The sequence below is a fragment of the Mchenga conophoros genome, linkage group LG12, assembly GCF_057382185.1.
Source record: "Mchenga conophoros isolate Kocher_MC1m ecotype Shallow Benthic linkage group LG12, M_conophoros_male_GT1.1, whole genome shotgun sequence".
Classification (NCBI taxonomy): Eukaryota; Metazoa; Chordata; class Actinopteri; order Cichliformes; family Cichlidae; genus Mchenga; species Mchenga conophoros.
Genome location: NC_140537.1, coordinates 10,561,657 through 10,579,139, shown reverse-complemented (window position 1 = coordinate 10,579,139; position 17,483 = coordinate 10,561,657). Strand labels below are relative to the sequence as shown.

The 17,483-nt window shown below is 37.6% G+C and overlaps 1 long non-coding RNA gene across 3 annotated transcripts; it reads right to left on the bottom strand.

The window, feature by feature from the left end:
- Positions 1 to 8,937: 8,937 nt before the first annotated feature.
- LOC146562161 (uncharacterized) lies at positions 8,938 to 17,269 on the bottom strand. 3 transcript variants are annotated; one of them, XR_014894616.1, is made up of 5 exons: positions 16,865 to 17,269; positions 11,756 to 14,945; positions 11,230 to 11,382; positions 10,778 to 10,868; positions 8,938 to 10,190 (listed from the first exon to the last, which is right to left on the bottom strand). It is a non-coding gene; the product is annotated as an uncharacterized LOC146562161 (long non-coding RNA). The 3 variants fall into 3 exon arrangements; XR_014894615.1 differs by lacking the exon at positions 16,865 to 17,269 and adding an exon at positions 16,000 to 16,744; XR_014894617.1 differs by lacking the exon at positions 16,865 to 17,269 and adding an exon at positions 16,050 to 16,744.
- Positions 17,270 to 17,483: the final 214 nt, after the last annotated feature.

The following is a 17,483-nucleotide window of genomic DNA, read 5'->3' as shown; positions in this document are numbered from 1 at the left end:
TGTGGGCCGCATGTTTGGGTTTCCACTGGTGTGGAATTACCAAAAATAGAGAGAGGGCATAGCCTAACATATGAAACAGGAGGAGACCACCGTGTAATCCATTTATTTCAACAAAGTAACTGTATTCTGAATACCACCCTTTAAAACGGTAACTGTAACGGAATGCTCATATTTGTATTTTAAATATGTAACGGCAGTACATGTATTCTGTTACTCCCCAACACGGACAAAAGGGACAAGATAGGAAAGAGCAGAAAGGAGAGCCGGAAGGGGGGCGCCCGATCTGGCTTCCCACACCTACCCGCCGGATCGGGCTGTAAGCTCTACCTCCCCACTGCCTCCCAGAAAAGAGAAGAAGAGCAGAAGGAAGAAGAGTTGAATATTTTCTTTTCTTTCACAGTTAGCTGACTGCCTTAGCTACCCAAGTGATGTCAGTCCTTTTTAACCATAGCCAGTGACTGGTCCTCTCAGCAGTGTTAGCTAATTTTCTTATAGCCTGCCGTTGCACCTGTCCTCTGATCCCAATCTCTCTAAGCAGTTTTGCTGTTGTACTGGCAACAAAGCAGCCTCTGTCCTCTGCCTCAGCTGCCAAGTTGGCATACCGCAGCTTCTTACGCTCTAATGTTTCCTCAATTGCTTCCTCCTGTGGTACCGTCAGCTCAATGACATGCGCATGTTTTTGGGAGTTATACCAAAGGACGAGGTCTGGTCGTGGTCGCAGAGTAGTTGTTACAATCTCTGTGGGAAAAATTAGCCTCTGATCCAAGTCCACTTGCATCTGCCAATCCCAAAGGACAAGGTCCTCCCATGGTACCGTCAGCTCAATGACGTACACAAGTTTTGGGGAGTTAGACCAAAGGACGAGGTCTGGTCGCAGAGCAGTTGTTACGATCTGTGAGTCCATGACCACTTTAATTCACAATAAACTAGAGCCTTCCTTAATACTTTCATGCTGATTTACCCATGTTTATTATGCCAAAAGTAAACTATACCAAGATGGTATCATGCAGTACATTTAAAATGTATAAACATTTTAATTTAAATGGCACCCTCTTCCCACACTTCTGTTTAATGTCACTCCAGATCAAACCAAATATAAGTTACAGTTCACAAATAAAGAAGCACTATTTTGTTATGCTTTACTGTTTATTGTGTTGATTTTCTATTCTTATTTGCTCTTAAATCTTTAATAGCTTATGTCTCATGAAACCTAGTTACTGAACTACACTGAAATTTGTTACTGCACAATACACATAGTACACACCTGTAAACCTCTATTTATACTTTCTATTCAGTTTAAAGAATTATTTTCAGCAACTTATAGCTCATTTCTTTTTCTTTTTTTTGCATAAGACATGTTTCTTTCTTGTTCTTTTTATAAACCATCACTGGAAGTTAAAGTATTTTCCTCAATCACTAGACCTGGTGAAGTCTGATTGTTTCTGTGGGATCTTCACTGTATTAACCATGGTTCTCCCTACTTCTCAGACTCCCCAGTGTCATCCAGCCTGCTCATCAGCCATCTACTGACCGCCACTGATACTTTCATCATCCTTCATGACCAAGTACCTAGCTGCTTGCCCACTGCCTTCCAAGCCCCATTCCCTGTTCTTTCACATGCTTTCCTGTTATCCTTCATTCACCTCTAAAGACTTAGTTTTAAAATACAAATAAATGTAAACATAAATCTACAACAACATCTGTCATCAGAGGGAAGATAATCTAAAGCCTTACTTTTGCATTGCTCTTGTACATTTAGTCCACAGTTACTTTACAATATCTGTTTCATTTTATGAAATAAGATGAGTGACAAATTAAAGGTGTTGAGCCACCACATTCTGCCAGTACAGATTCAGTGAGCCTTACAAATAATTTTGTAATTCTCTGGAACTCCGTTGGAGGAATGATATACCGTTCTTCCAAAATATATTCATTTGGTCTTTTGATTATGGTAATGGAGAGCGCTGTCCTGCTGTCTATTGTAAATAAATAATAGTAGTAACAAATAAACTATTCAAAAACCTCAGTTAAAGAAAACAATCTCAAGCAGCTAACACGTGATATGCATATATACTACATTATTTTGGACACTTTTTTTGAGTTTTTACACATTTTTTTTAAAAATATATTTTATTCCAGTTTTGAATGCAGGACTTTAACATTTTTTATGTTCTTTTAATTTCACTGTCTACAAAAAAATAAGTGCACATAATGTCATGGGATTTTCACGTTTGTGAAATGTATTCGTATTTGCTCAGCTACATTTAGCTAAGGGCTCGAGTTACTGTTACATCTTCACTGACCATGATAAGTACCCGAACAGTAATCCATAATTCCTGTGTGCTATGAGAATGTAGGATTTTTGGCTTCTGAAAATTCTTTTCCGGAGTCTTGGCAATCAGAGGAGTGACATTAAAAAGTAATTTTATTAATTTAACGATTTCTTCCTACAAAACACATAAGCTGGCTGAAAACCAGACTGAATCCTGTAATCACTTCAGATAGGAAACAAATGTCCACTACATAAAGCCTGATGACAAACAAATACTGTTCAAAATGTGTGCTCATGCTGAATTAAAGATTACATACATGCAGTACTTTTAGTGGAGAAAAATGAGTGAAGGACAAATAAGACATGGTACAGATGAAAACAATTTAGTTCAATCAAAGTCCTACTGAGTTTAGGTTTTTTTTGTAATAGAATATATTAGTTAGTCCTTTTTTTGCAGTCCCATGATAAGGGAGCAAATGCGATCTTCAGGGTGCAGCTTGATTGATTGATTGATTGATTGGTAATTTATTTCAACATGTGAACAATATACAAGTACATTTAGAAAAGAAATGAGAGAAAAAAATATACTATACAAATTACATACAAAAAAACATTCTGATTAATTTACATGTTGAAAGGGAGTGGGAAGAAGTATACACTTATTTAATCCCACCCCTGTCCCATAAATTATCAGTGAATATTTAGTCAGCTTCCTTACTGATATAATTTGTAATAAAAATAGTGAACAGATTTCTGATATACTATATACTATAATATCACATCATGAATTTTTTGTTTGTTTGTTTTTAAATAGAGACATTCACTTAATTTAAATATTTTCCTTTTCTTTATAGATCGAGAAGATCATATTTTTATAACTCTTTTTGAACAGTTTTATGTTTGGACATTGCTTTAATTCCATATTCAGTTTGTTCCATAGTTTCACTCCTTGAACAGAAACACAAAAGCCTTTTCTTGTAGTACGTACCTTCATTGTTTTGAAGTTACAAAAACCCCTTAAATTATAACTTCCTTCTTTCAAAAAAAACATACTCTGAATATTACCTGGCAGTTCTTTATTTTTTGCTTTGAATAGAATTTGTGCTGTTTGGAATTTCACTATATCGTCAATTTTCAATATTTCAGACTGCAAAAATAGTGAGTTTGTATGTTCCCTATAACCTGCATTGTGGATGATTCGAATTGCTTTCTTTTGAAGAGTAAAAAGTGAATGTAATGTGGTTTTATAGTTATTGCCCCAGACCTCTGCACAATAGCTTAAGTATGGTGAAACCAGTGAACAGTAGAGAATATGAAGTGATGTTCTGTCGAATACCTGTTTTGCCTTGTTTAGTACTGCAATGCTTCGTGATACTTTGGAATGAATATATCTTACGTGAGCTCTCTAGTTAAGTTTTTCATCTATTATTACCCCCAGAAATTTATTTTCACTGACTTTTTCAATATCAACACCATTTATTTGAATCTTTGCATTAGTATTTAAACTACTATTTCCAAATAACATAAGTTTAGATTTATTCAAATTTAATGATAATTTGTTTTTATCAAGCCAGAACTTCACTTTACTTATTTCATTAGTCATATCCTCCAATAAATTCTGCAGATCATCACCAGAGCAAAAAATGTTTGTATCGTCAGCAAAGAGAACCACTTTTAATACTTTGGACACTTTACAGATGTCGTTAATGTACAAGTTGAAGAATTTTGGACCCAAAACTGACCCTTGGGGTACACCACAAGCAATGTCCATACATAAGGAGCAACCACCATTTATTTTCACAAACTGCTTTCTGTCACTTAAATAACTCCGGACCCAATCTAAAACTACCCCTCTGACACCATAACGTTCCAGTTTTCTTATTAATATATCATGATCTATAGTGTCAAATGCCTTTGTCAAGTCTATGAATAACCCAGCCACATATTGCTTTTTGTCTATGGAATTTGTGATGTATTCTATTGAATCTAATAGTGCCGATGATGTTGATCTGCTTGATCGGAATCCGTACTGACTCTCAGTGAGTAGTTTATGTTTATCTATAAATTTTTCCAGTCTGTTTTTAAACAGTTTTTCAAGAACTTTTGAGAATTGAGGTAGTAAAGAGACAGGCCTGTAGTTTGTGAAATGGTGTTTGTTTCCAGATTTGTATAGAGGTATAACTTTTGCTATTTTCATTCTGTCTGGAAATCGACCAGTTTGAAATGATAAATTACAGATGTATGTAAATGGTTTTATAATAGCCTCAATGACTCTTTTAACCACTATCATATCAATATCATTACAATCCAAAGATTTGTGATTTTTACATTTTTTGACAATTTCAAGAACTTCATTTTCATCAACGGCTGTGAGAAACATAGAATATGGATTTCTGTCAATCAGTGTATCGGGTTTTTCCTGTGCTTTCCCAGGATGAGTGATTGTTCTTGCTAAATTTGGTCCAGCAGTTACAAAGAATTCATTGAGACTATTTGCCACAACATCCATATTGTATTCTTCATGGTCATTACAAATGAAATACTTGGGATAGTTCTTTTGTCCAGTCCCACATTTTATAACACTGTTCAGGATTTCCCATAATCTTTTATTATTATTTCTATTTATATCTAATTGCTTCTTATAGTATTCCTTTTTACTAAATCTAAGTATATTAGTTAACCTATTTTTATATCTTTTGTATCTGATTTCAGCATCTTTAGTTCTCGTTCTTAAGAACTCTCTGTATAGAGCATTTTTCTTTATACATGCATTTTGCAGACCTTTTGTTATCCATGGACAGTCCATATATTTCTGTTTCCTACTATATTGCTTTATTGGACAGTTGGTATTGTACAGTAATGTAAATATTCTAAGGAATTTATTATAAGCACTATTAACGTCCTGTTCCTGATATACTTCACCCCAGTTTTCCTTCAATAAATCTTTTTTAAATGCATTCATTCTTTCTTCTGTTCTTACTTGTCTGTACTCTTTTTTACTGTCCATTTTATTGATCTTGTAATTCCTATCATAGATTGTAAAAATTGGAAGATGGTCACTTATGTCGTTAATCAGGAGTCCACTTACAGTCTTATTTTCAATGTCATTTGCAAAAATGTTGTCTATGAGAGTTGCACAATGTGATGTAATCCTGGTAGGTCTAGTAATTTTAGGGAATAGATTCATACAGTGCATTGTGTTTATAAATTCCTCAGTGGTTTTATGTTTATTTGGGTTTAGCAAATCAATATTGAAGTCTCCACAAATGAAAACTTTTTTGCGAGCTATTTCAATAAATGTTTCTTCTATCCAGTCTTTAAATGTCTCAATACTACTACCTGGAGCTCTGTATATACAGCTAATGATTACATTTTTACTTTTTTCTTTACAAATTTCAACTGTAATACATTCTAGTACATTATCAATCACCATCGTCATCTTTTCCACCACATTAAATTTCAAGGATTTGTCCACATACAAGGCCACTCCTCCTCCTCCTTTGTTTCGCCTAGTTATAAATGTGAATTCATAACCCTCCAGTTCAAAGTCTGTTCCTTTTTCCATATTGATCCAAGTTTCTGATAAGGCAATGACACTAAATGGATGTGAAAACTGGTTAAGATATTCTTTGATATGACTAAAATTAGCATAGAGACTTCTACAGTTAAAGTGGATAATTGATAATTTATTCTCAGTTTTAATCCTCTGATTGTAGTCTTTATTTGTATAGTAGCAGCAATTGTTATTGTTAGATGAGAAAAAGTTGTTGTCTGGATCTATTTCATGCTTCACAATGACATAACTGCTAAACAATTACCACAAATAAACTAAGATGTACTGTCACAGTATATCTGAAGCAGCAGCTGTTGTGATTTGGAGCTATATAAATAAAATGGAGTCAACAATTTGTGAGATGATTCATTTCAATCAAGAATCATTTGCTCTGCTTTATTCTTTAACTCATTGACACAGGCAATATTAACAATATTGCTCTCACTCATCATTTCTTTCTCCCCCCCCCAAACACCAGAAGATTCAATAAAATGAAATTAATTAATAGACCATTTATTTAGTGCTGGTGGGCCTGAAATACACTGTGTTGGACATGCAGGCCTCGGAGAAACTGTTCCCCCAAAACAATTATTTGTGGTGTTTGAGAGAACAACCAGGGACAGAGAGGTGTTCATTTCAAAGAGTTAACCCTACACAACCTCTGTGATTAAGTCCTGGAAGCGGCTGTGAGAGGAGAGTCCGGAAAAAACGAATGACGTTTGATTTATTTACCTACAGAGGTTCCAAACAGCAGGCCTAACATCAGAAAAATATCTAAATAATTTGGAGCAGCCTCCTGGCGCGTTGAATTTCGTTAAAGATAATTGTCCCGGACACGCTGACACTAAAATCCCCCGCTGAGGAAGCTGCATAGGAATTATTTTTGACCTTTTATGGTTTCATTCATTGCGCTAATCCTTGTCAACTCCATTAGTTTGGCCTGTCCTTGACTAAATGGCGCTCCGGTTGATCTAAACTGGTTAGGTCAGTACTCAGCTTCTTCCAACATGTGTGGTCCAGCAGTTCCCCGCTTTAACCCTTTCACTGGTGGCGTGTGCTGCGGCTCCGTCAGGAAGTCTGTTTTCTTTTCTCTCGCTTTAACACAACACGCGGACGAAAACTACTCCAGTTGGTTAATAACTGTGCGACATTAAAGGTGCCGGTGCTGGCTGTGCCAAGTGCCTCGAGAAACCATGAAGCGTAGGAAGAGCATTCGAATCCCGACGTTGCTTTAGCTTTCCACTCCGCCGGAAAACATAGTTCCTCAGCAGTACACGGTTCACGTTGGCATGTTGCTATGGTTACGAACTCCTATACGTCTGTAACAAAACTAGAATGTACACAGCGCGGACTGATATGTGTGCGTGGGGAGTGGGGTTGCATTTAGGTCCTTGTAAATTGACGCTGTGTTCACGTAATTTAGGATTTTTATTGTAAAAACGCCGCAGAAATGTTGTAGTAGGAACTGTGAAAATTGACACCATTAACAAAGAGTGGTTTAGGTTTGTTGAAGGTTTATTGATATTTATTTCAGGAGAATAGGGCTGAGCCAGTCACGAACAGAGATTAACAAATGCGGGATATCATGTATTCGAGTATTCGGCCATTTTACTATTTAAAAACTCCGATTGCTGGCTTGTCTGATTATACCTGTGATTATTCCTCTTCAGCGAATGAAAGTTTAACCTATTACCAAATTACTAAGTACAAAGCTGGAAGTAACAGTATGTTTTTGTAGATCTATTTTCAAAACACAAACCCTCATAAATCCTTACACAATTTTCTCCTCTGCTCTGTTCAGAAATATTAGTCAGGACTCAGACTATATGTATTATTGTAGAATATAAAGCGCCTTGAGGCGACTGTTGTTATAATTCGGCGGTGTATAAATAAAACTGAATTAAATGGACTGGCTCCTGCTTTTTCTAGGCTCCTGTATTTCCTACCTTTCGTTACAACGTGAATGCAGCATGGTGTTACCACGATTAGGCTACAGTCCTCGGAATGCCAGGAGGCCAAACCCCGCCCCTCGCGAAATTTTTTTTATTCAGAACACACCCCTGCGCGACTGCATGGAGGGGGGGAGGGGGGGATTTGGGGCACAGGATGTTTGAACTATTTTATTCACAGATGTAGTAGTATACGGATGATTATCAGGACCCATAAAACATACAAAAAAAACCCGTGAATGTTTTTGATTCCCTGTTCTGCATACAACCATATCAAACAACATGGTCTGCTGGTCTGCACATGTTTTCATAATCAGAGATTTTGTTGGGGTTTTTTTTTTTTAATTTAATTTTTTTTTTTACCAGTGTTGTGGACAACAAACAGTGGCATAGTCTAGAAGTCAAATGATGTTCACTCTCCTCTCATTAATAAAAATTTAATAATAAACACAGCAACTACACAGGATCAGGTATGATGTACTGTTGCCTCTTTAAATAGAACCTAGGTTAAAGTTGTCATAGCTCCGTCACTAGAGCATCAAAATGAATGACACTTTGTAAAGTTACACTCATTTTGTACCCTCAAGTATGAAATGAATGAAATTTCTGTTTTTTCTCTTAGAAATTAATTGTTTTCTACATTTATATATAAAAAATCAACTGATGCGTTAAATTATACATTATAACCTTGCTATCTTCTTTCCTAAATCTTTATTTATTTCTGTACCCCTACAGTTGTTTTGTGACCCAATTCAGGTGCAGTAACTATGGAACTATTGCTTTTTTTTTTTACTCAACTTATGCTATTTACACAATAATGCATCAGTCTCAGCATTTTGATTTACACACAAACACACACATAAAAATTATTTTCATGCTGAATAACCTACACTGAAAAAAATATGTTGTTGGATTTACTTAATTCAATGGTGGACATTTGTTGCACACAGATGTTTTGCTTTGGCAGCAACTTAAACAATTGAGTTAAATTAACACAATTTATTCATGTTCAATAAACTTGTGCAATTTGTGTTGATAAAATGTGACTTAAACATGTTTTGATGAAGTAATTTGAGCTCTTGAAATATTTTAATCCTTCACAATTTTCTCACTTTATCCCAACACGATTCAATAACTTTTACCCAATACTACTTGGTCACTTAAATACTACATGTTATCTTCAAATTACATTTTGCTATTATATTCTAGCATCAAATACACAATTTTCAAATGGAGGCCTTATAACAGATTGTATTGTTCTCTTCCAAGATGGTTGCTGGCATCCACCAGTAACCTTTCAAAACAAAATGTCTAATTTCACTGCATTGACAGTAGGTAAAGAATTAAACTGACATTACTCCTCCACTGAATCTATATAAATCAACAGTTAAATAATGTCAGTTCTTCCGTGTTCTCTGGAATCAATCACAGCAAAGAAATTAGACTGTTTCTTTTGAAAAATGTTGGGAAAGAACAAATCAAAACATTCTATTTAAGGCCTCTGACGTCAAGATTCAGTTAAACAACAATTATAACTAAACAATTTGAGGAAATGTTAGTTTCCATTAACATTAAATTAGGTTACTGAATTGGCAAACACCTTCCTATTAACATTACCCATTTTACCCCAATAACTAAAGAAATTAGCACCTGCAGGTCAAAACCTTTATTCAAGAGATGCAAAAATAACATTGATACAGTGACTGTCAAAAATTACAGCACTGATCATACTGTGACATCTTGGTTCAAAACAGCACACTTAGAAATATTCAACGTTCTTTACTTCAACTGAATGAAACTGAAAATACCATTTCACACGACCCATATGGGATATTTAGACTGTATAACTGTTCATGCTACATCTCTTCACTAGTAAAAGAAAGAAAAAATACAAAGAGAAATTTAAAAATGCTGCCAAAATGCTGTACAGAGCAAAAGGAAAAACAAACAACAACAACAAAAACGGCTCGTCCTCATGGCAGTTGCAGAGTTTATAAAAATGAACCCTGCGATCCGTTTCTGGAATTGAGCTTCAAAATGCAGCAGAACAAGTGTGAGATTTAAATGTCCTCTCACCTAGAGCTGATCAGCTTGCATGCATAACAGTGAGCTTTCCTTGCAGGAGCAGTTTTGTCTCAGTTGTGAGCTTTTCTTGAGAGCTGAGTTGCATCCAACTCCATTACCACCCTTTGAATCACCTCAAAAGTGTAGCAGAGTTGTGATGGGTAACTCATATTGAAGGAATAAAAAAGGTCCAAACAGCATGGCTACTGCAAAGGTCACGTTATCCAGATCTTGAAGAACTACTATACCCTCGATGATGATGCCAACATCAGAAAAGTCATTGCCTGGCGCATCTCTGGAGACAGATGTTCATTGTGGTTTTCTCAATCTGTGCAGTGGCCTCAGTCAAGTCCTGGTTAAACACAAAACATTTCTTTAAGATTCCTTTTTAAACTCATCTCTTTTTAATCTACCAGTTCTAATGTTAGAGTAATTTAAACCAATGCAAGCAACATAGTAAATAGCTATAGCCAAAGAGTTGCCTGCCATGCTGCCATTCATGGTCTAACAGAGTTTCTAAGACAGAGTGAAAAACATAATAATTTCAAATGCTTTACATTAGTTTTTGTTAGAAAGACACCGGCCCATCAGAAATCCAGGTTTTGTCACTCAGAAGATGTTAGAATTTAGACTTTCAGCCCCACAATTTGGTTAGCTGTTGGTCTTTTTTTTTTTTCAAACAAAAGCTAATGTAAATACTGGTGGGATTTTCCTTTGTTCACTAGAATGACAAATTTAAAGTTTTTTCACACTGATGTGACCCCTAATATAGGGGGGTGGGGCCTCAAGGGGGGGCGGCCGAGTTCACTACCAGGCCTCATGTGAACTTCAAATTATTAAAGAGGACTACTGCTCCTAACTGGTCCAATGAGGATCAAGTGGATAACTAAATGCATTTTTAAATGTTGCAAAGCCACAATCTACTCATAAAACACTCACCATGAACTCCTGCGTGGAGAAGATGTTGCAATTGTCTTTCACACGGATGCGGAGCACTTTGATGAGACTCCCTTCGAGCATTAACGTCATCCTAAAGTATTATAACAAAGAAAACAGAGATTTGTGAACTTTTCAGTAGCACAGAAGAAAATGATCCCAGACAAAAACTTAAACCAGTCAACATGCAACACCAGCATCTACAAAGAAATATCAAAAGTTTCTGTTTGACATCAACTTTATGGATATATAGTTTCCAGAACATTTATTTTTTTAAAAAGATAAATTTTTCTCAGTGGGCCAGTAAATGCATAACGAAAATTATGGCATCCTTTTAGTGGAATCATTACTCACAGGTAATAGTTGACTGTTTCAATGGATGTAGCATAAAAATCTTTTACTGACCTAATGCAATACATATACACTTTGTAGTTAAAGAATTTTAAAGTTCTTACTGTCATCATGGCAGCTACATCCTTTAGCTTTGTGCCCTGTTCCCCCGATCACTTTGCAAACACTTTCAGCAGACTGTCAGAGAGAAACTCAGCTCCGTCAGAAACCTTGACTGTAAAGGCATGGTTGGGATGCACTGGAATGCTGCATTTCATCTGAAATGACATAAAATTATTTTGAAATAACAGCAGGCACTGTGCTTGGTTAATCAGTAATGTTTTGTTGAATAAAAACTGTGTTTCCAGATCTTATGGGATTAAAAAAATCCAAAGATGTTTGTTTCTGATTTGCAACCCAAGAACCCACAAGTTACAACCTCATTTTAGTTCAAGTGTGCATTAATGTGAGTCCAGTAATCACCTTTCTGACAATACATACAGGTATAAGTTAAACCTATGGCAGATTTTGGATTTCTCAGTTGTATTAATAGGGTGGTCTATTTGAGTATGCATGCACCTAATAATTATAAAAAACCTATTATAATTAAGTTACAGAAACCTTAAGCGAAAATAGAATATACTTTCTTACCATAACACCTTGAACCCACAATCCATCAGCTGACTCCTGGTGAAATGCAGAATAGATGTGGTCTCTCAATGTGCAGCAAAAAAAAACAAAAACAAAAGGACAGCAGGTGAGGGCAGGAGGGGTAGGGATGTAAGCTAGCATAATGCCGCTGATGATATTAGCTAAAGCTGTTCAATGTCCAAAATCTCACTAACACCACGGTGCAGTAAATACACAATGTAACTGAAGAGTCAGTTGGCAAATCTATTCACACAGAAAACCAAATTATGTTATGAGTGCCTCGTAATTAGGTTTAATGTGATATTACGGCTCTTGTGCCAAAGACAAATTCAAATGAAAAAGCGCCAATTCTTTGACAACAGATAAAACAGCAAATAAGCTAACGGCTCTTTTTTAGCATGTTACATGGCGGCACTCTAGACGTTTAACTACATTTGGCTGAAATATGGTAAAAATTAATTCAAAAAATCAAGACATACCAAAAACGTAGAGTTGGCTGCTCGACTTGACTGAGATGGATGCATTTTTTAAACCACGATCCAAAGCCCGCGAGATGAAATCACGCGTGGTTTCACGAGATTTAACGTTGCTATCTTATTGACTTACTTCACCTGAACATGATATGAACAATTTAATACACCCTTTCTGCATATCATGTAGTTTTTACACTATATAGTTACATTTATCTTTAAAACATGAGGCAATTGCGTTAAATACATGCAAGATGCTTACATAAATCCAAGAGATGGCCAGTCCCTTTTTTTCAGTGTACAGGCCCTGAAGACAAGTTTCTCCACTATAATTAAATTCTTTAATTAAAGGTGTAAGAGACCATGCTCAAATGAATTAATTGTTTAATAAGACCAAAGTTATAAATAAACACACTTTTTTCCCCAGAGTAATTAGTTTATACCACAAAACCCAATTTTCAGCTTTTCATGTATTTTGCACCTGGGATTTTTGCAGAGTTGAAATGCTCATGTGCCTGTCTCTAAACACTTTGGGTTAGCTTCTGTTGGGTTGTAAATAAAATAGATGTGACAGTCAACAACAAAAGGTTCAGACATTGTTCATAGTGCATGTTTGAGGTACATTTTTCATTAAATAATGAACACAATTCAGTGGGCTCCATAGAAGATATAAACAAAGTATTGATCCTATTGTGCTAGTATGAGTCTGATTGCAATAGCAGCATACTGCTTTACACAAAGCACTAAGAGTTACAGAGAATGAGGTCATGTTGACCCAGAAATCAGAAAATCAGATAAATGAACCACAAATACAACAACCTTGCCAGTGTCTTCAAACTAACCTATGATGACAAAAACTAACCGGGTTATTGTCATGTCATGGCAGCAGATATACATTGACTTATGACTATCATAACACAGAAAACAGCAGAACCCTCAAACACCAGCACACAGAACACCCAAATGAAAGAGCACATCTAGATATCTGTAATGATAAACATGAAACGATACTTGGTTTCTCACTTTCTCTTACAGTATTTTAAGATATTTCTTAAATGTTCGCTAACTGTTTTTTCCAAGCATTAATACTCTTGTTGTGTTACATCAGTCCCAGAGCCAGCATTTATGGTCATATTTAAGCACTTGGTCACAAAATACAATCTTATACTACTCTCTCATAAAAAGTATGCTGCTTTTATTTTATGCTACTATGTGAAAGTTCAAGATTCCAAACACTATAACGTACCTACACTGAGCATCATTACACCTAGCTGCAAAGCTAAAATGCTGCATATTTATAAACACAGAATTATAAAATTACAGCTATATAGATTTCAAATACTAGCCATATTTTTCCATTTGCCTTAAGTAGCAATTTGCAATGCAAGCTTTTTATTTTATTAAATCTATTTTATTAAAGTAATAGACACAATTGACATGAGTCATTTATAGATTTTCAGCATAAAAGCAACAAAGTAAATCAGAAAACTTGTTTTATGGAAAAGGTTTAGTGTGTTATTTTAATCAGTCCAAAAGGATTAATTTTCCTTTTTGTATTATAGCAGTAAAGTGCAATGGAATACACACATACAAATACAATAAATACTACCGCTAAATATTGCATTTGTAAGTAGGAAAAAGCATGGGACATAAATCACAAAAGTCGCAATGCAAAAATATTCTAATGGAATCCCTTTAAATAATAATGATCCACACATCAGCATGCCTGACTGCCTTCACAATGGCTTTTTGTTCTGACTCTGCTGCAGGCTTAATTCTTAGGATCTAAGTGTCTTACTCGAAGTCACCTGAGCAGCAGTGAGATGGCTACTGTAAGTCTGAGTTAGGACAGCTCGTCACTACCTCTGTGGGCTTTCACATGCAGATGTGACTTTTTGAAACGCTTGGATTCATGAGTTGATGAAATCACACCTTTTCCATGTTGCAGGCTTGCATTTCCACATGACTAAGCAAACATTGCCTACGTTGTTTTCCTGACAGAGCCAGAGTTGTGTCCTGCTGCTACTGCCCCTGACTGATCACATGATCTGTACATGGGCGGAGCTAGAACACACATGGGGGCTGATGAATTCTTGCAACTGTGATTGGCTCAGAGTCACAATGTGACACATTGATGCCTGGCAGTCAATACTGTTAAGGGATTTTCTTTTTCTTGAAGGCCACAAAAGCACAAATGCTCAGTGGGACAGCATGTACTTTGTATGGAGACGAAGCCAGACTGCAGTCAGCCTGATGCCACACCAACACAGGATTATGAAATTGTGACGCGGATTTTTTGAACATGAAAATACAACTCTCGCTCTCTTGCTAAAGTCTTCCCCGGTAAAGTGTTGGATAAAAACTTTTTGTCTTAGTTTAGGACCTGTCCCTGTCTGGGAGATCTGGCTGTGTGTGTGTGAAGCTTGTCTGCAGCCCTCAGAAGAAATGTCACATGTGATTAAAAGAACGGCTTTCCAACACGTTGTTACATCAGCCAGTTTGATTAAAGATACTCTATCAACACCAGGCTGGATGAACAGCTCTGTTACACCACACTAATGAATTATAAAAAGAAAATCAACTCACAAGAGATAATGCTCCGTTTGGCTCCATTGGATGCACTGAAATCAAGTTGTTGTTGTTGTTGTTGTTGGTTTTAAGGTAAGTCCCGTGAGAGCGGGCTGATATGTATGGTTCTTGTCTTTTATCCTTCAGCAGCACTGTTGGCAAAGAAAAAGGTGAGCTGTTATTTAGGATGCTGCCAGTTCTTTTATTTCCTATGAAAATGAAGGGCAGGGATCCCTTCAGAGTGTGGCAACCTTTCATTAAAGTAAGCTTGGCCTAAATCTTTCTGTGACTGCAAAAGTGTTTTTGGAAAACTCTTTGTGCTGTTACAGATCTATGAAAACTGAACAGTTCCCGAAACATAACTCCTGTTATTTCTGTCATCTTGTGTCCAGCAGCTACTTTCACTGCTGAGAAGACTCTGAAACCCCTCACAGAGATGCATTCAGGAAGTGGAGCTATTTGAGCTGCTGACGTGCTTATTTTACACAGAAATGTTGAAAAATACTCACTGAGCTAAAACCAGAGCACATTACCACACGGAATATCTGTAACTTTGTGCCATCTGTTGTACAATGTTTAGTAAAAGCTAAACTGACAAACACGGGCCATGCACCCAGAGCAAACTGCTGCTTATCTGCTCAGATTTTTATCACCATATTTTAATGTGACTCCAAGCAGCTCAACACTTAATGACTTTAGTGCTGAACAGCTATTCTGGCATATGTCTTCTCAGTTTTTCAGTCAGAACACTATTCCATCTTTAAAAAAATATGCTTTACATGTTTCTCATTTCATATTCCTCTCACATTCACTCTGGTGTTTGTTATTTGGTATTCTTTCTTTGTTATTTGTGTATTTTTAGATTTTCTTTTTAGATTTAGATTTTCCCCCCAGTTTAATTACAAGTGAAATTTCAGTTCTGTGGCCATGAGGATGGTTTGGCCATACACTTTGTGTTTCATCAAATAGGAAACTGTACAGATTTAACGATGCATTATATTCATCACAAAGAAATTCACTCGCAGCCAGAATTTGAGAGTGAGGCTCACAGCTGGAGGTTGTTTGTGGATATTTTTCCAAGGAACAAAGAAAAACAAGAAAACACAAGTTTGAACTTTGATTTGAACACAGCCCAGATGTGTGTGGACCCGAACGGCGGTCGTCACCACTAAATATGGGCATGGAACTTCCTGCGAACCCACACACCTCCCAGACTGTCAAGCAGAGACGAAAGTGAGTGCGCGTTTCTCACATACCATCTACCGCACGTCATGGCACACAGATCCGTGCAGAAAAGAAAGGCAGTGTCATATTTATAATGCGTGATTTATGTGTCACAGTCCGGGATCACATTGGTTTAAAGTGACAGGAAGTGGGAAACACCGGCTTGCAATTCATCATGAGAAAATATCGACGGGCACGTGTTCTCGCCGTGATATTTAGCGCAAGGCAGCACCGTCCCAGCACTGGTCCCTGTACGGAGGCGGGTCTTTTCCTCCGGACAATGGCATTATTTGGGCTCCATTGGTCAGGAATGGCACATTTCACAGGCTGTTGCCCTCCTCCGAGCGTCGACACAGCGCCTCCAGTGAGCCCAGCCGCCTTTAACCTTTTCCCACCCCAACCGTTACCCGCCCACACCACACCGACACATGCTACCGGGACCGGTGCAGCCATACGTGTCTGTGCCCACCGATGGTCTGGGAACCAGTTATGTCCACGCTGCAGGAATACACATTCCACACTTCCTCGGCTGTTATTGCACCCGCATGTGTTTGAAGTGAGGGTGGTCCCGCTGCGAACACCATACTCTAGTCCACCGTCAGCTGCCATTTTCTGGGACACTGATGGAACAAGTTGCTGACTGCGGCTCTAAGTCGTCATTCCTCGCAAGCACCATAACACGATGTAGCACCTCACAGGCGGGTAATGAAAAATTTGTGAATGAATAAGAGAATTTGTGCTCATTGTTAAAATTAAACTATACAATGACGTTCCATTGGTATGTGACCAATCCCGAAAGTGATGAGATAATATTTCCACCAATAAGAACACAGGCACAGAAACGTACCAATTGGAAGCTGGCATGCAAATAAGGAATTTGTCTCGGCAAGAGCTGAATGTCAACTAGTCAAAGATGGAGTCCGGATCTGGGAGGCCGTGAGGTTGCCAATGGACGAAACAGCCTTGTTTTAACCGAGGAGCCGTTACGCCGGTGGAAACGGATGTGTGCGTGGGAGATAGATGGTGACGGCTCGGACGGTTTTCCCACTGAAGTGCTTCAACTTGGTTCCGTTGTGCTTCTTCAGTGTGTTAAGGACCGGCCCTGCCTCCGTCAGGTACCGTTGTCTGCGGGGGGAGAGAATCCAGCCACTGCTGCAGGCGGGGTAGCGTGGAGCTCGCAAACAGACGTGGATGTCGGTGGGTGTGATTGGCCGTGGAGAGGTTTCACCGCCTCTCCTAGCTTAAAACTGTCGAGCACTTATTGTACGTTTGTGTGCGTGTGTATGAGAGGGGGGAGGCGTAGATTGCGGGCAAAGTGAGAACACGCGTCTTAGAGAGCGTGATTAACAGGCGGGTGCAAGTAATCTTTGCCAACGGAGATATGAAAACTAAGTAGTTACTATCACTGGAGCTAGTCTGCAGCCTTCAGAAGAGCTACGGGGACACCCGGTAGTTCGCCACGGCTG